This window comes from Nuphar pumila, chromosome 11, assembly GCF_984573655.1.
Source record: "Nuphar pumila chromosome 11, dmNupPumi1.hap1.1, whole genome shotgun sequence".
In the NCBI taxonomy this organism is placed as follows: Eukaryota; Viridiplantae; Streptophyta; class Magnoliopsida; order Nymphaeales; family Nymphaeaceae; genus Nuphar; species Nuphar pumila.
Window position 1 is genome coordinate 37,065,559 of NC_143259.1, and position 24,443 is coordinate 37,090,001.

Below are 24,443 nucleotides of genomic sequence, written 5' to 3' on the forward strand. Positions count from 1 at the left end.
GCTAAGGGTGACTCCGGGGTAAAATGGTAATTTTATTGATAAAATGGGGGTAAAAGTTGACCTCTAGACCAAGATGAACCTAAGGGTGCGAATCTACACTGCCCTATAGGGAATTTGGCATCTGCGAAAGGAGAAGTCCTAAATGGACTTGGAAATTTTAGGGTGTTTACAGATGTCCCTCTTTGCTGCTAAGTCAGTTGAAAGCCAAGCTCAGTGGCAAAGAAAAACACACCAAATTTCAAAAATAAAAATGCCCTAGTTAAGAAAATTTGATTGGGTATGAAAGAATTGATTGTGAAAATGATCCTCACGAAGTGGGGTTGCAAAAGGTGAGAAAATAAAATTCTCTAAAGCTTGGAAAAGGGAGATTGATAGAAGAAAGGTCTCGCGATTGAGACAAAATAAGCTTTTGAAATGGTTTTTTGGCAAAAATTCAGGTTTAACCCTTAACTTGAATGAGACGAAAAATACCTCATGGAATGAGGCCCAGGTTTAACCCTTACCTGAATGGGGACGAAAAATATACCTCGTCAGAATGAGGCTCAGGTTTAACCCTTACCTGAACAGGGACAAAAAATATACCTTGTTAGAATAAGGCTCAAGTTTAACCCTTACCTGAACGAGAACACAAAATATAACAGAATCCTCAAATGAAGAAACCATGATGGGACTTCCGGGTTTACACAAAGAATCCAAAAGGGGTTGCAAAAGGTATGAAAAATAGGGGTCCCTAAAGCTTGAAAAAGGGATATAAAATGGGGCATCTCATGTCTGAGACTAAAATGAGCTTTTGAAATGACCTTTTGCGAAACCAGGCTCGATCTAGAACCTGAAAATAATTGTATATGGTAGAACATTGGAGAAAAAAGGGAAATGTGCAGATCTGAGAGCCCGAGCGCTCAGACTAAATAGAAGGGAAGGATCTTGAAAACTCTTGTTATCAAGTCCTGAAGAGGGATAAACGGGGTGCCAGGATATGTCAAAAGAAATTTAGTTCTTATTTCATGTCAGGATAGCCAAAAATTTTTGCCAACAAGATAAAACTGTAGCTGATTCAAATGTGTATTTATATATGAAAGATATTCCCTCTTTTACCTAGAGTATTTCTTCCTATGAGGTTAACTCCATAAAATCAAGGATCAGATTCAAATTAGTTGTTGTTGGGTTTCTTTAAGGAAGCTATTCATTTCCTTGATATGAAAAGAGAGAAATTATTCTCAGTTTCATAAAAGCAAATGATGAAAAGACATTGATGAAAGAATTTTGCATAAGATCATTTCTGGCAATTTTGGCAGTTTGATACTGGGGTTTTCTCATGATGATCTTTTTGTACTCTTTTTGAGACATAGAAATTGATCTCTCTTGGGGTTTGGCGAGAAGTTCATCACATCATCCATCATCTCGAAGATGTTATGATTTTCTCTAGAAAGGTACGTCACACGCTCCTTCAACTTGGAGATGATCTGAGTCTTCTTTGTCACCGAGAATTAGATTGATGATATTGTCTCTTTGATTAAAAATCTTTTGATGATAACATAAATAAAATATCTTTTAGGGTTTGTTGAGAGGTTCATCATATCAACCTTCAACGTGGTGATGATCTGAACTTTCCCTGAAAGGATACGTCATATGCTCCTTCAACTTGGAGATGATCTGAATCTTCTTTGTCCCCAGGGGTCTAACTCGCCTATCGATCTTCAACTTGGTGATAATAGAGAGATCCCTTTTGCAGATAATTAACTATGCTTGCATTATTGAGAAAATTGAGTGAATTCTTTATAACTCAGGATATTTTCACTGCCTTATTACCAGAAAATCATTTTTAAAAATGCGTCATAGCTATGATCAATATCAATTCATCTCTGGCTTTTCAAAATTATTGAATGTTCCTTTGCGGTCATATCAGGATTTTTTCTTTCATCCTTTCGGTTGACCAACAGGAAAAGAATTGAATTTTGCTCTTTTTCGTAAGAAGTTTCACCTTTTTTAGAACGAATACTAGAGGTAATTTTGAGGTGATTCTTTTATGCAATAAAATTTTGAAATCAACAAATAGTTTTAATAACAAATTGGTGAAATGTCCTAGAATCCTTGATGAAAGAATTACATGATATCAAATTGATAAATCCATGGTTGGAAATTACTTTTCTTTTCTTCAAGAGAAGTTCAGGTTTAACCCTTGGCCTGAATGGGGCGGCAAAAAATACTCATCTTTTCCCTAAAGATGAGGTGTTTGCAAAATAGAACTTTCGAAGAGAAATTAAGTTTTCGTCAAAACTTCCTAATCTTAAGCTTTTCTTATGGAAAGACGGCCAGAAATGGGTCAGAAAATATATCATAGAGGAGTGAGTCCATCACACTCTTCCTAGAAAAGGATCCTTTATGATGAGGAGGCCAAAATGAAGAATTAGAGGACCACAAAAGAAAATGAGCTTTCATCAAAGTTCTCCCTGTAAGAAAGAGTTTTTTTATGTAAAATAAGAGATTGTTGTTTTGCAAACAGTTTGTGAAGAAACGAGTCCCTTCAAACTCTCCCTGGAAATAGGGTTCTTGCGAACAAAAGAAAAAAAAATGGGTTGCCTGAGAGGAACGAGTTTCCTCGAACTCTCCCTGTAAGAAAGGGTCCTTCGCAAGCAAAATGATTGATTAAGATATTGGGCCAAGTGAAAAATGGGTTCAACTCAAAGGTTGAAGGACCATTGTCAGCAAAAATTACAACCCGAAGGTCGAAACATGATTGACATTGATAAAATTGTAACCCAAAGGTTGGCAAATGATTAAAATTGATAGATTTGATGACCCAAAGGCATGATTGTGAAAATATGGCATTAAGCACGAAGTTGAATTTGGAAGTTCGACAAACTCGAAAGCTAGATTTTGAAGAAAATTATTCTATCTGAAGATCGAATCTTTGAAAATCATCAGTGCGAGGACTGGGTTTTAGAGAAAGGGTTTGATCTTAGGTCAAATTTTTTTAAAATGACAAGTGTTGGGACTGGGTTTTTAGAAAAATGATTCGATCTAAGATTGAAAATTTTAAAAATGGCCAATGTTGGGATTGGGTTTAGAAAATGATTTGATCTAAGTTCAAAAATTTTGAAAAACGACTAGTACGAGGACTGAGTTTAGAAAATGATTCGATCTATGATCAAAGATTTTAAAAATAACCAGTGCGAGGACTGGATTTTGGAAATGATTTGATCTAAGATCGAAAATTTAAAAATGACCAGTACGGGGACTAGGTCTTGAAAATGGCTTGATCTAAGATCAAAATTTTTGAAAATAACTAGTGCAAGGACTGGGCTTCAAAAATGGTTCTACCTAAGATCAAATTTTTAAAAGATGACCAGTATGATGACTAGGTCTAGAAAGTGATTCGATCCATGATCGAGAATGACCAGTGTTGGGACTGGGTTTAGAAAATGATTCGATCTAAGATCATTTTTTTTGAAAATGACCAGTTCAAGGACTGGGTTGCAAAAATGGTTCGATATATGATCAAAATTTTTTAAAATGACCAGTTCGAGGATTGGGTTGCGAAAATGGTTTGATCTAGGATCAAAAAATTTGAAGAAGACTAGTACGTAGACTAGGTCTTAAAAATGGCTCGATCTACAATAAATTTTTTTGAAAATAACTAGTTCGAGGACTGGGTCTTGAAATTGGTTTGACCTAAGATCGAAAATTTTGAAAATAACTAGTTTGAGGACTGAGTTTTTAGAAAATGATTCTATTTAAGATCAAATTTGAGAAAAATCAGTAACGATTGTAAACTGAATCTGGATATTACCAATTTAGATAAGAAATTTATGAGCATTCTTGATCCAAGATAGTTTATGATTTGAGCAGAGTTGCCTTGTTCATGTAGCATGATCTCAAGATTATCCCTTATCCTGAAGGGGTAAAAGAAATCGATCAAGATATGAAGAAAATTGATGATGAAAGAACCTCTCAATCCTGTCTGACCACAAGATGTTATGGACGAAACAATGTTTCAGGATTGTCCCTTATTCTGAATGGGATGGAAGGGGAAGTTAATGAAAATTAATGATGGAGAATTTTATTTGGATTTCGCCTACATATGAAAATTTTGAAGTAAAATGAACTTCCATAAAAGATGCCCCAGTATAGAAGAGAAAAAGGTTGGAAATAAAAGATCATTGTTTATTAAAAAAGACTTTTTGAAGAATACAAAGGATAGAATAAATACTTTAGGTGTAAAATTTCTTCAAATGTAAGGCATTGATAGGATCTGACAACTCCACTCTATCTGCATTTATCAGACGATACAAATTGCAGGGTAGTGCTTCCTTAACCATGTAAAGGCCTTCCCAATTTGGTGACCATTTGCCACGCAGATAGTGTTTGAGATGAGCCGTTGACCTGAGGACCAGATTATTAACTCAAAATCTTCTCTCAATGACAAATTTAGTGTAATGTCGGGCTATCCTCTGACGATAAGACTGAGCATGTTCGGCTGCCTTGAGCCTTCTTTCATCCAACAGATCAAGTTGTACCAACCTTTTTTGTTGATACTGATCAAGCGACAATTCCAAGAGTGACACAAATTTGAGGGCAAACTTTTGAATGTGAAGAGGTAACACCACCTCAGTTTCGTAAACAAGCTCTGAAGGAGTAGCATTGGTTGGAGTCTTAATGATAGTTCGGTATGCCCAGAGTGCATCATGGATTTTCTCGTGCCAATCATGACCCATTTCCACGATTCTTTCCAAAATGCAAATCAAGATCTTATTGGTGGTCTCTGCCTGGCAATTCCCTTGAGGATAATAGGGGACTAAAAAATGATGATGAATCCTAAATTTTGAACAGAAGACCTTCATCCTCTCATTTTTGAAGTGGCTACCATTGTCTGAAACAATGTCATGTTGTATGCCAAAACGATAAAAAATGTTTTTGTGAATGAAAGAGATCACATGGTGGCCCTTCATTGTACGTAGTGTGATAGCTTTAACCCATTTGGTAAAATATTCTATTATGGCAAGAAAATATTTGTGACCATTGGAGGCAGAAGGAGTAATTGGGCCCACGACATCGAAAGCCCACATAGAGAATGGCCATAGAGAAACAACAAATTGCAAATATGTGGCTGATGCATGAATGGAAGGTGCGTGCATTTGATATTTGATGCACTTCTTCACAAAGCGATAACAGTCTTGTTACATGGTTTTCCAATAATACCCTGCTCGAATAATCTGCTTGATAAGAGTTTGGTAACCAACATGGCCACCGCAAATACCTTCATGAGCCTCTTGGACAACTTCCATAGCTTCATTTTTATCTAAGCATCCGACATACACAAAACTGAATCCATGACGGTAAAGGACATCAGCAAGGATGAAATATTGAGTAGACATGCGCAGGATTGTCTGTCTCTCCCTTTTTGGCATTTCTGGTGGAAAATCACCAGTTTCAATGAAATACTTGATGTCTTGATACCAAAGTTTCTTCCTTTGCTCGACCTGGTTAATTTGCAAAGCTGAAATGAAGGTAGGTTGATCAAGTTTACCGAATTCAAAAGAACGACATGATTCACCTCCTTCAAAAGACATGATGAAGCCCAGGCTAACCGAGCCATCAACTATTTGGTTCTATTCCTTTTTTATATGATTGAGTTGAAATTCCTCAAAGTTGTCAATGAGGGCTGAAGCAATTTTCTGATAGGAAATTAATTTCTGATCTTTTATTTGCCACTCAGCCTTGACCCGACTGACAACAAGCAATGAGTCGTCAAAAGCATACACCCTTTTGACATTAAAATTTTGCAGAATTCTTAGGCCGTGTATTAAAGCTTCATACTCGACCATGTTGTGAGTACATTAAAAACCAAGCTTGAGAGAATAAGGGATCATTTCCTTCTCAGATGTGACCAGTAGGATTCCAATCCCTATGCCCGCCATATTTTTAGAGCCATCAAAAAATAAATTCCAAATTGGAGATTGTTAGATATTGTAGATGCGCTCATCAAGGAAATCATCTTCTGCTTTGATTTCTTCTGTCAGGGGAAAATTTCCAGTTGATCTGCAATGGATTATCTTTTGATCAACTTTTGAGAAACATACTCTAAGTCATATTGCATTAGAAGAACTTTCCATTTAGCAATTCGCCCATTGAGAAATGGTTGTTTAAGAATGTACTTGAGAGGATTGAGTCTTGATAGAAGCTTGATTTTAGATGCCAACAAATAATGTCTTAATTTCTAGCACATCCATACCAGAGCTAGACATGTTTTCTTCATCTAAGAGTATTTTTTTCATAATTGACAAAAAAATTGCTCACATAATAGATGGTGTGCTTTATTAGGCTGCCTTCTTTGTATTGTGCCATAAATCCACCACATACATTTTGATTGACAGAAATGTATAATAGAAGTGACTTTCCCAATTTTGGTGGCTTCATAACTGGTGGATTAAGGAGATATTTCTTGATGCACTTGAATGACCGCTGACACTCTGGTCTCCATTCAAACTTCACTCATTTTCTTAGTAAATGGTTGAATGGTTCGCATCTCATTGCCAAATTGGAAATGAACCGACGAATGAACTGAATGCGTCCTTGGAGGCTACACAGTTCCTTGAGATTGGTGGAATGTGGCATATCAATAATGACTTTTGCCTTAGCGGGATCTACTTCTATCCCTTTCTTGTTGATTATGAAGCCAAGTAGCTTGCCTAACTCTACTCCGAAAACACATTTTTGAGGGTTGAGTCTTAACTTGTAGAGAATAAGTCTTTCAAAGACTTGACCAAGAGCATCGAGATGATCTTCTTCTTCTTTGGATTTGACCAAAATGTCATCCATATAAGCATCCATGATCTTATGCATTTGGTCATGAAAGATGATGGCCATTGCTCTTTGATAAGTTACCTCGGCATTCTTCAGCTCGAATGACATGATTGTGTAGCAAAAAATACCTCAGGGTGTGGTGAAAGAATTTTTTGACTAATCACGAGCGACCGGTTTGATTTAATTGTAACGTGAGTATTCATCCATAAAAGAAAATATGGCATGGTCTGCCGTGTTGTCGATCAGAAGATCAATATTGGGGAGTGAATAATCATCCTTTGGGGTGGCTTTATTAAGATCTCTGAAATTAATACAAATTCAGAATTTTCCATTCTTTTCAAGAACAACTATAATGTTCGCCAACCAGTCTGGATAATTAATGGTTCAAATAAACCCTGCTTTTAGTAAATCCTCAAGTCCTTCCTTGACTTGTTGCTCAATTAGAGGATCCAATTTTCTTAGCTTTTGCTTGATTGACTTAAAATCCGATTTTAGCATGAGACAATGCTCAACCAGTTTGGGATCCAAACCTGGCATATCCTCATAAGTTCATGCGAAGACTTCTTGGTGTTGTTTGAGAAAATGGATGAGTTTTGCCTTCTCATCTTCATTCAGGCTGTAACCAATTTTGAGGATCATAAGATTGTCTTCTGAACCAATATTAACATCTTCTGTCGAGTCCTGAACCAAGGATGATGGTTCATCCTGCTTCTGAACATGAGCAAACTCTGACAATTCTTGAATGGTCGAGTCAAACTCTGTTGGCTCTTCGATTTGTTTCGCTGCTTTGCTAACCTCTGCTCTTGCCTTTACCTTATGGATCCTGTCTGGTTTTGAATCATTTGAAGAAAATCTTGGATTGAGAATAAGCCTTCTCATTGATTTGGGAGGCATATTTTAGCAGTCTTGAAAATGAAAAGAGGGGTTTTTAGGAGAAACCACAAACCTCAAATTTATCGGAAAGCAAAGAATGTGACATAGAGATAAGAGAAATGGGGCATCGAGACATGAAGAAAACATCATTCTTTCATTGATGAGAAAATTGATAACAACGACTGAAAAATATTTATAAGGATTGACAGAAGGACGTAAAAGTTTGGGACCGCCTTGTCCCTACAAGATGACTGAAAAAAAAGGAAAGAAAGCAGAAAAACTTTGGCATTTCTCATTTCGGTCCCTTGACAAATATGGTTCTTTTGTTGGATTCTCGACCTGTGAATCCCGACCCCACATTGGTTGAGTGTCGAGTAGAAATGATTGGCTTCACTCTGCCATCTTCATTTTTGCCCATTCCTCGGAAAGGCTGATAATCGTGCTTGAGCAGGAGATCTATAAGACCTGCAATTTTTCAGTTCAAAATCTGAATAAATTCTTGAGACATTTTCTAGGAAAAAATAATATTTTTACCGTAAAGCAAATCAAACCGATTCTTGCGACCCAAATATACTTAGGATATTCGTATCTTCACGAATATATGCTCAAACACTCTGGAGGTCATAACTTCCTACCTGAACGAAATCAAGAGATTTCTACGAGCCAACTTTCTTAGTTACGTCAATACGAAGATAATGGCCTACTCAGATTTTTTCGAAAAAAATGCCGAAAACTTGACTTTTTTATGGGACCCGCGAAAATATTTGTGGGACCCATAGAAATATTTCTCAAAAAATATTCTAAAATATTCTAGAATATTCTAGAATATTCTAGAATATTTCAGAGCCTTCCAGGACCTTCCAGCACCTTCTAGGAAATATTCTATAGAATATTCCTTCTAGATAAGATCAAACAGTCAGATAAATAAGATCAAGCTGGATTTCTGAAAAAGCCAAAGAGCATTTTGGTCAAATAGGTTGCTTGGCCCCTAAGCAACCTTGGCTATAAATAGTGAAGGACCCCCCTTTAGAAAAATCGCCAACCCCTCTCTCTCTCCTCATTTTCCAAACCTCCCCTACCTAGCCTAGCCCACCTGACCTGGTCTGAGCCTGCCTGATCTGGTCTTAGCCTGCCTGACCTGGTCCTAACTCACCTGACCTAGTCCAAACTCAATTGACTTGACTTGAACCTAGTTAGGTTTGAAGTCAAAGTCAAAGTCTTTTTCTGTTCGAAGTCCGAATTTGATTCTTTTTGAGGTCGGATCTCTCAGAGGATGGATCAAAGCAACAGGAGTCGTTTCTTCCACAATTTGAAGTAAGTTTGCTTCATTAATCCATATCTCTCAAGTATTTGCCTATTTGTATATACGTATACCTTCTGAAATAGTATCTTGCTTTAGTTCTTGGTTGAGCCTTTTAGGACGCTTCAATGTTCACGCGCTCACCTCATAACTATCATCGGATATATATGTTGGAATGCGTAGTATATGCATTCTTCAAAATAGTATCTCACCCTAGTTCTTAATTGAGCCCTCTAGAACACTTTGGTGTTCACTCACTCACCTCGTAACTATTGTTGGATACAGATCTAGGTGTATATCTACTGATACTACCGGCACGTCTTATATCACATAGGCTATGTAATTTACCCTTGCCGTCACGTCGTATGATGCCAAGGCTCCCTGTTTTCTGTAATTTCGGATTAATGCACTTCCGATTATGCATTTACTTACGTCATTGCGTTGAAAGACGCCAAGGTTGCTGCTTTCTGCAAATATATATGTAGAATATTTTGTTCAGTTACACACCCTGAACAATAGTATATGCATTTCCTTTACGCCGCCACTATATAAAGCACATACTTCTGCTTATACTACATATATGGAGCGTAAATGAACGTTCAAATGGAGATCAATTCCAAATCGCCAACGCGATTCCCTTACTGCTCCTCATTCAAGATTCTACTTGACGAATGAAGCTCCTATTGGAAAGGCTTCACTTTTACCAAAATGCTTCTTTCGTAAAGACTAAGTCAATTATGTATGGCCTGGCTATGGCCCAGGGTTTCCAACAACCTTGATGAATGCAAAGTACACACAACGGTGTGCATCCATTTTCCGAGTTAAGCGTAGTGCTTTTTTGCCAAAGACGGGAGATGCCGTTGAAATGGATAAAAGAAATGCATGCTTTCTCCATTAAAGAGAGGAAGTGCTGCTGAAATTTCTGAAGAAGCTAAGAATGACTCAGAAAGAACATAGCAGGATGCTCTGTCATATAGAAGAGTGCTACTTAGTTCATGGAACGCTTTCTACGATGTAGAAAGGTTCATCGCACCACTGTCGATAGAGCAGGGGAGGTGTTGACGAAATGGTTGGCAGGAGAGCTGCCGGAACCAGTTAAGTGGCACAACGATGCCGTTTGTTGGAACAATATCAGGATGACTCGTCTCCCTGATACCTGTAAGAGCACCGTACTTGTAAGAGCCGTTGCGCCGAAGTAGTGGTAGCGCCTTGCCAAGGTCCTGAGCTCGTTGCGTAAAAATACATCGAGTAGCCGATCCGCAGAGATCGAATCATGTGCTTGCTCATTGAGAATTATTAGACAACAAGACTCGTAAGGGCCGCTGAGCCAGAGTGTGTTGTTTTCCACCTAAAAGAGGTGAAGTGCTCGTCAAGGCCGAAGTGCCGAGAGTAGAGTTAAGCATACATATGAATAAAACCTTTGTTCCACGGTGAAAGCCGTGTGGGTGATTGGGGTCGGGTAAATACTTTTCAAAGGTTGTTCTATAGGCATACAATGTTTGTCAAATAATTGTAAGACTGACAGACCCCTTCAGAATTTCTCACCAAGGAAGACGGTGATGGCGCAACCTTGAGTGACATATATTTCACCCGAACCTGATAGAGTTCATTGATGGCCTCCGTCACTCAGAGGTATGAAGGTCGTGGTTATCCTTAAATATCTAAGGATTGAACCCAACTACTGCAGTAGCAGGATGCATCCGGCCATCTAGTAAGGATCTCTTTTGGTATGTTGTACCGTCCTACTAGTAGGATGGGTCAACAGGCTTCTGGGATATCTAAAATACATAGAATAATTAACCTCCAGATCGTCGCGTTGTCGCCTAGATATGAGTCCCCTAAGCCCAGGGGGAGGTGCAATTATCGAAACAAAGCATTAGCTTAGGTACAACGATACTTTAAATGTATGAGTGTATGGATGTTGTTGAGTCAGTCCTGTATAACCTTTGTGAAGGTGTCATGGTCGGTATACTACTGAACCGATTAAGAAAGAACCCAAATGATATCCATACGACTAAGCGAAGCGCAGAGAGCTGTCCTTAGATTCGTAGGATATGAATGTTTCAAGCATAAAGGCTTGAGCTAGACATCCATTCAAGACCCTGAAGAGGTCAAGGCTAAGTCGTGGAGACTTAAGCGGTTATTCAAATCACAACCTTGAAGAGGCTTGTGCTAAGTCATGAAGACTTGAGCGGATGTTCAACTCATAGCCCTAAGGAGGCTCTTCCAATATACGCCAAGTCTTGGAGGCTTGAGCGTCGTTATTGCGAACTGCGACCTTGAGTGGTCATCGTATGTACTTGAGTTGAATAGATGTGTGATTGCTTGCTCACAAGACCATCAGTGGTATTGACCCCGTTTTATGAAGATTTCAGGAGTTGAACCTGCGTTGTGATATGCGGAGCAAGGCGACATCAAGTTCCAAGGTTTCTCTAGACAGAGTTGTACTGCGTCCTTTTATTGAACCTACACTGCTCCTCCAAGCAGTAGTGTTGTAATAAACATATGGTTTTCGATAAAATGGAACACTTTGGTGGTTAATAAGTTGCTTGACCACATACCTGTAATGTGCTCGAAGCTTTCTAAAACTGACGACTCATTATCGTCTGATTCCACTGCTAAAAGCTTTTCTAAGTTCCGTCGTAAAGAGAAAAAAAAAGAAATTCATGAAAATTTTAACTTAGCTTTGTTTTGGAAATCCGGGGCGTTACAAAATTGGTATCAGAGCCTGAGTCTGAGAAACCTGGTTCGAGATTCGTCTTATTCACCGTATCGCACTGTAAGTATATCTCTTCATAAATAGTTACTAATTCGAGTTCATCTTTGTATAGATGGCAACTCATGACTCACGAGGGTACTGCTATCATTGCGGGATCATGCACGATGAGTGGGTATGCCCGTATGAAGTCCAAGACTGCCAATATTGTGGCGAAGATGAGCATTCCGCCAACGAATGTCAAATGAGGTATACCGCCGATATGGGTCGACAGGGATCGCTTGGTCTTAGGGACGAGACCTCGCGTGTTAGTGGACCACATCACTTCAGTGTGGGGAGTAGCCATACCCCATTGACTTCAGATGAACTACCACATCTGGTAGAATTTGACTTGAACTTCCTTGAGGGATTTGGTTAGACGCAAGGCTATTAACAAGCATCATATACGCCTAGCTTGCACAGTCAGGATGATGGATACAACAACTCCTTCTATAATCCCATTATGATTTCAGATTCCTTGAATCATAGTGCCATTATATGGGGGAATGGAGCAACATTAACGCCGAGCTTGAATGGCCAAGGTGAGGAATACAACTCTTACTATCCCATCACGATCTCAGACTCCCTGAGTCAAGATACTACCGTTTGGGACAGTGGACCAGCTTCACTGATCTATCCATAAGATTTGCTTGAGAGTGCGGAAGTGCCGCCCAAGCCAAAAATAGTTGTGCCTGCACCCAGGCAATATGGCAGTAAACGATACCTCAGGTCATTTTGGTCAAGAAAGAAACCCAGTTGTTAGAAAAGACTGGTAATATTTTGGAGTCAATAGACTCATGTATATAGTCTCTCACCGCCTATGTCCGCCAGAGTGATGCGACACTTGTATATAAAGGTGATGTGTGTGTGCTTGTAAAATGTAATGTATGATAAGTAAATAAAGCTTTGCTTTGATATATACATTGAGAAACTAAAACACGTTGTTTGTATGTGATAGATAAATGACTCCTATGATGAGGAGAACCATGCCAAGCAAGGAGTCCCATACTCAAGGATTCCTGCTAGAAACGCTCAACAATCTGGTTATCACCATCCGCAAAACGAGGCAAGAACCAGCCGTACCTCGCAACAAGAACCTTGGGGGAATAACTTATGAAAATTCATTAAGCTCGATCCACCAGTCTTCGCCGGTAGAGCCGATTCTGAACTGGTAGAGAGTTGGGTCGAATAGACAGAACATGCCTTCCTGGTACTAGGAGTACCACTACAAAAAAATAGGTGATTAGCGAAAGAATTATTCCAGCGCTAGTTAGCGATGAATTAACGAGAGAAACACATCCGTCGTTATAATCAATGAAATTTACGAAAATAGAAACATAATATATCCCGTCGCAGAATCCGTCGCTAATTAGCAACGGATTTTGTGAGGAAATATTTTGTCGTAATAGACGCACCATTTAGCGACGTCTTTTGCGACAGAAAATATTTTGTCGCGATTTAGCGACGAAATATATTCTGTTGCCATTTTCGTGTTTTGATTTACGACGGCTTAGCGACGAAATTAATCCATCGCTAAGCTATCGCTAAATGTCGCATAACCCCTAATCTCAACCCTCTCTTTCTTTTCTTCTTTCGCTACTCCCTCTCCCGCCCGCCGCCCTCTCCCTCCCGTCGGCCTCTCTCCGCCCCCACCGTCCACCGTTCGCCGGCTGCCAATCCCCGTCAGCCTTCCACCGTCGCCCGGAGCGCGCAAGTAATTTGTAAAATTTTGGCAGGGGGTCGACCCTCTGCTATTCTGGCAGGGGGTCGACCCCCTGCTGGAAACGCAAGGGGTCAACCCCCTACGTTCCGGCAGGGGGTCGACCCCCTGCGGTTCTGGCAGGGGGTCGACCCCATGCGTTCCAGCAGGGGGTCGACCCCCTGCGTTTTCTGGCAGGGGGTCAACCCCCTGCGTTTCCAGCAGGGGGTCGACCGCATGCATTTCAGTAGGTCATTGGGTGTTGGGCTTCTCAAGGCCTATGCAAGATGTTTTCATTTGCCTCAGTTTTTTTTGGTAGGTGGTGACTTTATTTTAAAATAGTGTTTTTTACAGATTTCTCAATGGAACCCGCTTGTGCTCAGCCACCCGTGGTAAGTAAGTGACAAAAACAATACAAATCGGGTAAATACTCGTGGTGAGTAAGTGATGCAAGCACATCACATGTTATTTAATTTATTGGATGTAACACTTTATTGTTCACACACTCACTTAGTTGTTGATATCTAGGGCTGCTTTATTGGAGTTCGGAGATCATGCTGAGCATGATTTTAATGTATGAGAATAGAAGTGTTCTTATTTTTTGAGTACGGATTCCATGCTAAGCATGATAGTAGTTAGTGGAATATTGAAGTGTGTTTGCTGCAGGTACATGTTTGACATTTGTTTGATATGAATGATTTCGATGTATTACAATGTTTGATGTAATTGTATCTATGCTTGCATGTAGTTACTTTCAATTTGATTATGGTTTCCATGTGAAATTGTATAATGAAAGCATGCTTCAAATGAATGTATCGTGTCATTAATAGTTTGCACATGAAAATATTAAGTTATCAATGCATGCATCATAATTCTTGTTATTGTATGACATCATATATTGCACGATAAATTTGATATTTTCTTCATCATAGCATTCTGATGGTTCTCTTTTAACTGGTTAGGTTATTATTTGTAACATCATACGAAAATGACTGCAAATCGTGAATGGATGTACTGTAGGATAGTGGACAATGAGTTATCGCATGAATATATGGATGGTGTTGAAAGTTTTATTGAATTTGCAATGGCAGTACAGTGGATCCCACAGGTCGGATTAGGTGTCCCTGCAAGATTTGCAAGAATAATCGATTTGTAGAACCTCATGGCGTTAAACATCACCTATACAGGAAGGGTTTTGTGAGTGATTATCGGAATTGGACATTTCATGGAGAAGAATTTAGAAATAATTTTGATACACGGGTGAATGTGGTGCACGATAATCCATATATGGATTTGATATTTGATGTCGCAGGAACATAACTGGGTTATGCTATGAGTCCTAGTGATGTAAGAACTGCAGTAGATAAAGAATCATCAAACGATGCCGCTAGTAGATTTTATGATTTACTTAGAGATGCTGATGAACTACTTTGGAATGGTTGCGAGAGTCACACTATCTTGTCTGCAGTTCTTCGACTAATGAATTTGAAGTCTGAGTATAATTTTAGTCAATCATGTTTTGACCATTTGTGCATGATTGTGAAGAGTATGTTGTCCAAAGATGAGAAATTATCACAAAATTTCTATCATGCGAAAGTTATGGTCAACGCTCTAGGTATGGGGTTTAAAAAGATTGATGCTTGTCCAAATCACTGCATGTTGTATTTCAAGGATCAAGAAAACAACATATCATGCCCATCATGTGGGCATCCTTGGTTCAAGCCAAAGACAAGAGGCAATAGTAGCACGAGATCAAAGGAAGTTTCATACAAGTCGCTCCGCTACTTTCCTATCACTCCTAGATTGCAACGATTATATATGTCTTCAAGGACAGCTAAACACATGAGATGGCATGCAAATAAAGTTTGACACAATGAAAACAAGATCACACATCCTGTTGACGCTGAAGCTTAGAAGCACTTTGATCATACTCATCAGAACTTCGCAATGGAAGTGCGAAATGTTAGACTCGGTCTATGTACAAATGAATTTAATCTATTTGGGGGTAGATCAACTCCATACTCATGCTGGCCAGTATTTGCAACTCCATACAACCTTCCACCAAGCTTGTGTATGAAACGTCCAAATCTTTTCTTGTCTCTGTTGATCCCTGGTCCGACCTCACCTGACCAAAATCTTGATGTATATTTAAGGTCATTGATTGATGAACTAAAAGTACTGCGGGATGACGGTATTACCATGTATGATGCCCACAAAAAACAAAATTTCAATATGAAGGTCACTGTTCTATGGACAATCAGTGACTTCCCTGCATATGGTATGTTATCTAGTTGGAGCACACATGAGAGGTTGGCATGTCCGTACTGCGTGGAGGATTCCAAAGCTTTTAGATTGACGCATGGAAGAAAGCCTTGCTAGTTTGAGTGCCATCGTCGATTTCTACCCAGCGACCATCCATTCCGACGACAAAGGAATGCGTTTAGAGCAGGCACAACTGAAATGGAAGGTCCATCCACAAGATTGTCTGACATAGAGATTCTAAGAAGATTGCGATACTTTCCAGATGTATTAACAGATGCCCGCAGTCCAACACCCTTTCGTGGATTTGGGAAGGATCACAATTGGACAAAAAAATCTATTTTTTGGGAACTACCATATTGGCCGACCCTATTGATACGACATAATTTGGATGTGATGCATGTGGAGAAAAATGTGTTCAATACATTAATGAATGTTAAAGGGAAAATGAAAGATAATCCGAAGGCCCGTATGAATTTAAAAGTAATATGTAAAAGACCAGAATTAGAACTTAAAGAGTATAATGGCAAAGTACTGAAACCTAAGGCAAAGTACGTGCTTGAACCTGATCAAATAAATCATGTATATCAATGGTTGAGACAATTGAGATTTCCAGATGGATATGTCTCTAACATTGCTCGGGCTGTGAAGATTGACGATGGACAATTATATCGGTTGAAGAGCCATGATTGTCATGTCATTATGCAACAATTGATACCCCTAGCATTTCATGATATATTAGACAAACCTATATGGGAGGTATTGTCTGAGTTGAGTAAATTTTTTAGAACATTGTGCGCATAAAAAATCGTAGTATCTGATGTAAATAATCTCGAGGACTCTGTCATCACCACTGTTTATCTGCTAGAAAAGATTTTTCCACCATCATTTTTTGATGTTATGGAACATTTGATTATACATTTGCCATATGAACTAAGGGTTGGTGGCCCTGTGCAATATCAATGGATGTACCCATTTGAAAGGTATATGTTTTTTTATATTTGTCTTTTTAATGACAAATATTTCAAATTTGAAATATATATTTTTGACAGATGCATGTTTGACCTCAAAAATAAAGGTTCATAATAAAGCAAGAGTAGAAGGCTCTATTTGTGAGGTGTACACTTTAGAAGAGATTTCAAATTTCTCATCTATGTACTTTAAACCTCACTTTCCAACATGTTACACATGCTCGCCTCGTAACGATGATGAAAAACAAGTAACTATAGCTGACAAGCTGTCGATATTTCAACCACTTGGGCATGCATTTGGTAGTTGCCGATCAAGGCTCTTGACAGATCGAGAGCAAGACGCAACACACATCTATATTCTTTTTAATTGCTCAGCGATCGACCCATACATCGAGTAAGTATCTGTAGACGCAACACAATTATAAATCATTTTATGTTCTATACATGCATACATGGTTCGGTAATATAAGTATTTATGGTTTGCAGACGATTTGATCTGGAGTTGCGAAGAGAAGTTTCACATCTCACTGATGCAGAAGTACAAAAAGAACGTGAAGCTAAGTTTGTGGAGTGGTTGAAACAGTTGGTAAGGACGCTAACAGAAATTTTGTACTTCTAAACAACACTAAGTTACTTAATTGGTCGTGATCACAATCATTGTTTATGTCTGTGCGTAGGTCCGCCATGGTGATGTTAAAGATCAAGGAATATGTGATTTAGAAATGGTTCGACCAAAGTTGTGCAATGCTACAACGGGTACATCGTAATTGATTATCGATTCCATACAAAAGATTACGGTATAAACAAATCAACGATGAATAGTGGCGTGTGTGTCAAGGGTAGCAGCTATGGTGAAAATGAACATGATTACTGCGGTGTTATAGAGAAAATAATGGAGTTGACTTACTTAGGCATAAATAATAGGGTAACTTTATTCAAGCGTCATTGGTTTGATCCAACTACAACAAGACTCAATAAAGCCTCAGGCATTGTGGAGGTGAATCATAAATCAAGGTTTGGAACATATGAACCATTCATATTAGCCTCGCAAGCTCAACATGTTTATTATACTTCATATCCGAGTATAAAAAAGTCAGATAGAAATGAATGGTGGGCAGTTTGCAAGGTGAAGTCTAAACTATACCTTGAGTATGATCAGTTACAGGAAGACAAGTTAGCTGAAGACGGTGATTACCATCAATCAGATGATATCTATAACTTCTCTTATGGTCATGATGTTGCGCATGATATGCATGTCATATCTCAATTGGCCGATGAAACATTCATAGAAGAATGTGATCCAAATGATATACCAAGTGGATGGGTAAAAAATGAAGAAGAAGAAGAAGAAGAAGAATATGAAAGTCAAACAAGTGACGAGGAAGAATTCTCAAGCTAGTGAGCAAAATCTTGTAATACAAACCTCTACTTGAATGCATTGCAATACTTGATGTGAATGATTTGAATTATTTGAATGTATTGTAATACTTGATGCGAATGAATGAGTTGTATTGCAATAATGATTTGAATGCATTGCAATACTTGATGTGAATGATTTGAATGCATTGTAATACTTGATGCGAATGAATGGGTTGTATTGCAATACTTGATGTGAATGATTTGAATTATTTGAATGTATTGTAATACTTTATGTGAATGATTTGAATGCATTGCAATACTTGATGTGAATGATTTGAATGCATTGCAATACTTGATGTGAATGACTTGAATGTATTGTAATACTTGATGTGAATGACTTGAATGTATTGTAATACTTGATGTGAATGACTTGAATGTATTGTAATACTTGATGTGAATGAATGAGTTGTATTGTACTTGATGTGAATGATTTAAATTATTTGAATGTATTGTAATACTTGTTGCGAATCATTTGAATGTATTACAATACTTGATGCGAATGATTTGAATGTATTGTAATACTTTATGCGAATTATTTGAATGTATTGTATAACATTTGTTATTTATTAAAATATGGTTCGTGGAGGTTACAGTGGTTGTTCATCCAGTAGTAGCTAGGACCAGCCTTCATCTTCACGGGCTCCTGTGATAGGTATATTATTTAACTAATTGGATGCTTGATTAGTTGAAATGCGCATTCTGAGAATTTCTAACGTATTCTTTTACAGATGATGTTTCGCCTGTACATGACCCACCTACACCAGTTGATCACACAAGTCAGGAGCCAACATAGGATGCAGGGTCTTCTCAGTCTAGCACAAAAAGACTCATTCGAATAATGTATATCGATAATCGATCATAAGTATTTCGTTTTCAATTATTGCATATCTTATAAATATTTTATATTGATATTTATTGTGTACCAATTCATATACAACACGAGGTTTGAGCCACAAGAGGTAGTACACGAGATTAGAAATTCACTTCTTCAACATCTACCAGGACCACTCGCTCAATAGAAAGAGTATCCAAAAGAGGTGATAGACAAATTATGGTCCTCATTCACAGTATACAGTTGTTTGTCATAGTTAATGTGTTTCATATTTAATTTTTTTTATAATCATGTCTATTAACTTTTTAAAAATATATATAGGCTTCAAATCACTTTGTGACTACGGTGGAGGAACATGATGCAAAGAAGGTGTGGCAGAAGGTGCCTACCAATCGATTTGCAGACATGCTGCACAATATGAAGACTGCAACAAACAAAACATATGGCAGAATAGATGATCCACTACAGTGGAAGGGCCATAGCCCTATTATTATCAGGAGAGATTATTGGGAGGGAATGTGCGACAAGTAAGCGAGAGATGCATTTTGAAATTGCTCTGCGAAGGCTGCACAAAATCGAGCGAAAATGCCCGAAGCTCATCTACACACAGGTGGATCTAAGACTTTTGGGAGCCACCTGAAGAAAATGGTAACTCATCAATATATAATATCAATTTTATAAGTATTGTTGCAAACTTGTTAACTAAATCTTTTATCATTTAACTTCGCAGGAAGCAGAAAAAGGAGACATTGTACCATATAAGGATGTGTTTGTTGAAACACATAAACGGAAGACCACGGGAGACTTCGTATCAGAGAAGGTGAGAATAACAACAGTATATATTTATTTTATTAATAATCATTGCAATATACAAGTTATCACAATGTTATCATTAATTATTAATGCATACTTTAAACATTATTTTGTAGGAGGCATATGAGCAACAGATGGTAGAGCGATATGGCGATGACGCTACTCAACAACCATCATTTGATCCTGCAGTATGGGTGACTGCAGTAGGTGAACCCAAAAATGGTCGTGTGTTCGGGTTTGAGAGTAATATGAATACTTCACCTGTTATTGCTTCTTCCAGTTACAGCTCACAGACTTCTTCCGTCGACATAAGCTCCAAGCAGCATCCTATTCTTTTCGGTGATGATGTACGCCAGATCGTTAAGGACATAATGTGTGACTACTTCCATGAAACCGTCGTCGACGTTCTCCGAGTTGAGTTCAGTAGTTTTTTGCTGAACAGGGGAACTTCGATTGCAGGTCCCTCTCAGGTATGAAAGTTTCATGCAATATATTGCATGTCGTTAGATTTCATGTAACTTTGATTGCCTTAACATATTCAATTTTTTTGACTGCCTTAGAACACATATGAGCATGCTATAATCACATATTCAGTTTTTTGACTGTCGTAGAACACATATGAGCATGCTAGAATCACATATACAACTTTTTGCCTGCCTTAGAGCATATATGAGCATGGTAGAATCACATATAGAGTTTTTTTGACTGCCTTAGAACACATATGAGCATGCTCGAATCACATATATAGCTTTTTGTCTGCCTTAGAGCACATATGAGCATAGTAGAATCACATATAGAGTTTTTTGCTTGACTTGGAGCACATATAAGAATGCTATAATCACATATAAAGTTTTTTGCCTGCCTTAGAGAACATATGAGCATGATAGAATCACATATAAAGTTTTTTTTGACTGCCTTAGAACACATATGAGCATGCTATAATCACATATTCAGTTTTTTGACTGCCTTAAAACACATATGAGCATGCTAGAATCACATATAGAGTTTTTTTACTGCCTTAGAATACATATCATTCATGATAGAATCACATATAAAGTTTTTTGCTTTGCTTGCCTTAGAGCACATATGAGCATGATAGAATCACATATAAAGTTTTTTTGACTGCCTTAGAACACATATGAGCATGCTATAATCACATATTCAAATTTTTTACTGCCTTAGAACACATATGAGCATGATCGAATCACATATATAGCTTTTTGCCTGCCTTAGAGCACATATGAGCATGGTAGAATCACATATAGAGTTTTTTTTACTACCTTAGAACATATATGAGCATGATATAATCACATATAGAGTTTTTTTACTGCCTTAGAACACATATCATTCATGATAGAATCACATATAGAGTTTTTTGCCTGCCTTAGAGCACATATGAGCATGATAAAATCACATATAGAGTTTTTTTACTACCTTAGAACACATATGAGCACATGATAGAATCACATATAGTGTATAATTTATTTCAATATATTTTGTTTATCAATACTGACTGTTCTTTTCTTGTGTAGGTTGCTAGCGATAATCAGCGTAGCAGAGCTAAAGGGACATATCAAGGCAATGAACAAGAAGACGCACAAAATCTTGGCGATGATTAGATTAATGTGTTAAATTTGTTTTATTTTTTTTTGTTTCGAAAATGTAATTGTTGAATTGTAAATTATTAAACTTGTTAATTTTAAAGTGGAATGATTAATTGTTTTAGTTTCCTTTTATATGTAATTTTATGTGTACTTTATTTTTTATTTATAGGAAATATAAATTATACAGGAAATATAAATTGTAGCGTTCTCGATATTTAATTCTCAAATATTTTTTTTTTGTTTGCGACGGATTAGCGACAAATATATCTGTCGCTATACATATACTAAACAAGTCGAAATCGGTGTCCTCATTGAAGGCACCGTACCTATTAATGGACATGCAGCTTACGTCTTGTTTGATTGTGGTGCTACTCATACCTTTATCTCCGATGATTTTATCGAACAACTCCACGATTCGGTACAACCGATTGATAAAATAATCGAAGTATACAACCCGTTGGGCTCACGCACCAGATGTATCCATTGCATCAAAAACTTGGATATAGAGATAGTTGGGCAACACTTGCCTACTGATGCCATCTTAATTGATACGGTATAGTACGATGTCATTCTGGGAATGAATTGGCTAGCCCAGAACCATGTCAGGATCTTATGCCGTGAGGGCAGGGTGATACTTTCTTGATCGAGAATGCCTAAGATAGAATACCGGATATCCAAGCCAGTTCCACAAAAATGGCTTATATCAGCTCTTAAAGTACATAAATACCTTAGGAAGGGTTGTGTAGCCTTCCTACTTAGCCTTTCAGCCAAAGGCTCAAATATCCAATTCCTTGAGAGTTTGGAAGTGGTTCGGGAGTTTCCCGAAGTGTTTCCTAAGGAATTGTCAGGACTTCCACCACTTTGTGAGGTTGAATTTGAAATTCAATTCTTGCCTGAAACTGCACCAATATTCAAAGCCCCTTATCGTATAGCGCCAGCTGAACTCAGTGAGTTAAAATGTCAGTTAGAAGAACTGATAGAACAAGGGTTCATCCGACCGAGTATGTCACCGTGGGGAGCCCCGGTACTGTTTGTAAAGAAGAAGGATGGATCCCTTCGGTTATGTATCAATTACCGGATGCTTAACTAGGCAACAGTTAAAAATAAGTACCCATTGCCTCGGATAGAGGACCTATTCGATCAACTCAAAACAGCGAAGGTATTCTCCAAGATCGACATCAGGTCTGGGTATCATCAACTCAGAGTAAAGGAGGAGAATATACCTAAAACTGCCTTCCGAACGAGATACAACCATTATGAGTTCGTAGTAATGCCCTTCGGACTCACTAATGTGTCTGCTGCCTTTATGGACCTGATGAACCAGGTGTTCAGGCCATACTTAGATACATTTGTCATCATCTTCATCGATGACATCCTCATTTATTCTGAGAACAAGGAACAACATAAGAAGCACTTAAGAATCCTCTTGAAAACCCTTCAAGATAATCAACTTTCTGTCAAGTTTTCAAAATGTGAATTTTGGCTAGACAAAGTGATGTTCCTTGGTCATGTAATCTCAAAGGATGAAATCGCAGTAGATCCTGCGAAGGTCAAAGCTGTGATAGACTGGAAGCAGCCAGAAAATATCACTAAGGTCCGCAGTTTCCTTGGACTTGCCGGATATTATCGGAAGTTCATATAAGACTTCTCCCGAATCGTCGTACCGATGACAAAACTGTTGAAAAAGGGAGTCAAGTTCGAATGGACTAACCAGTATAAGGAGTGCTTTGAGGTTCTCAAACAGAGGCTTACCACTGCCCCTGTCCTTACCTTACCTTCTGGTCAAGGAGGCTTCGTGGCTTATACCGATGCCTCAAAAATGAGTCTGGGTTCTGTACTGATGCAGCATGACAAAGTAATCACCTATGCATCCCGTCAGTTGAGAATTCATGAGAAAAACTATCTAACCCACGAGACAACACGATTCCATATGGGTGATCATAGACAGACTCACCAAGTTTGCTCACTTCATTTAAATCAACACCAGATATTCAACGAAAAGGTTGACAAAAATCTATGTTCGGGAAATCGTTAGACTCCACGGAGTGCCGACCACGATCATATCTGATCGTGACCCAAAGTTCACCTCCCACTTCTGGGAGCAGCTACAGAGAGCCTTGGTGACAAAGCTCAAGTTCAGCACAACTTTCCACCCTCAAACAAATGAGCAATCTGAGCGAACCATACAGACTCTCGAAGATATGTTGAGAGCCTGTATGTTGGAATGGAAGGGTGATTGGGACTCTCATCTAGCGTTGGCTGAATTTGCTTATAATAATAGCCACCACGTTAGTATTGGGATGACACTGTATGAAGCCCTGTATGGTCGACTCTGTCGATCACCAATCCATTGGGGAGAAGTGGGTGAGCGAACCTTGGACTCGCCCATTGTCTTGCAGCACTACACTGAGCAGGTCCACATGATAAAAAAAAAAGCTACTGACTGCTCAAAGTCGACAGAAGAGCTACGCAGATCAACGGCGTATGGAACTCACTTTTGCAGTTGGAGACAAGGTCTTCGTCAAAGTCTCTCCAACCAAGAGTGTTTTTTGTTTTGGAAAGAAGGGGAAACTCAGCCCCAGATTCATTGGTCCCTTCGAAGTTTTGAGCCGGATCAGAGAGACCGCCGACAGAGTAACATTGCCACCGCAGTATACACAGATACACGACGTATTTCATGTGTCAATGCTTAGAAAATACGTTCACAACCCTTCCCACGTCATCCAACATAAATACATCGACATCCGAGAATATATGACTGTGGAAGAAAGACCAGTTGAGATCGTGGACCCTTGGGAGCAAGTGCTTAGGTCGAGGGTCATTCCACTTGTTAAAGTGAGATGACAACATCATGGAGTTGATGACTGCACTTGGGAGCCCGAATCCAATATGCGGGATAAGTATTCTGAGCTATTCACTTAGTACTCTTAACTGAATTTCGCAGACGAAATTCCTTTAAGGGGGTAATGATGTAAGACCCATAATTTTTCAGTTCAAAATCTGAATAAATTCTTGAGGCATTTTTCAGGGAAAAATAGTGTTTTTACCGTAAAGCGAATCAAACCGATTCTTGCAACCCAAATATACTTAGGATATTTGTATATTCACGAATAT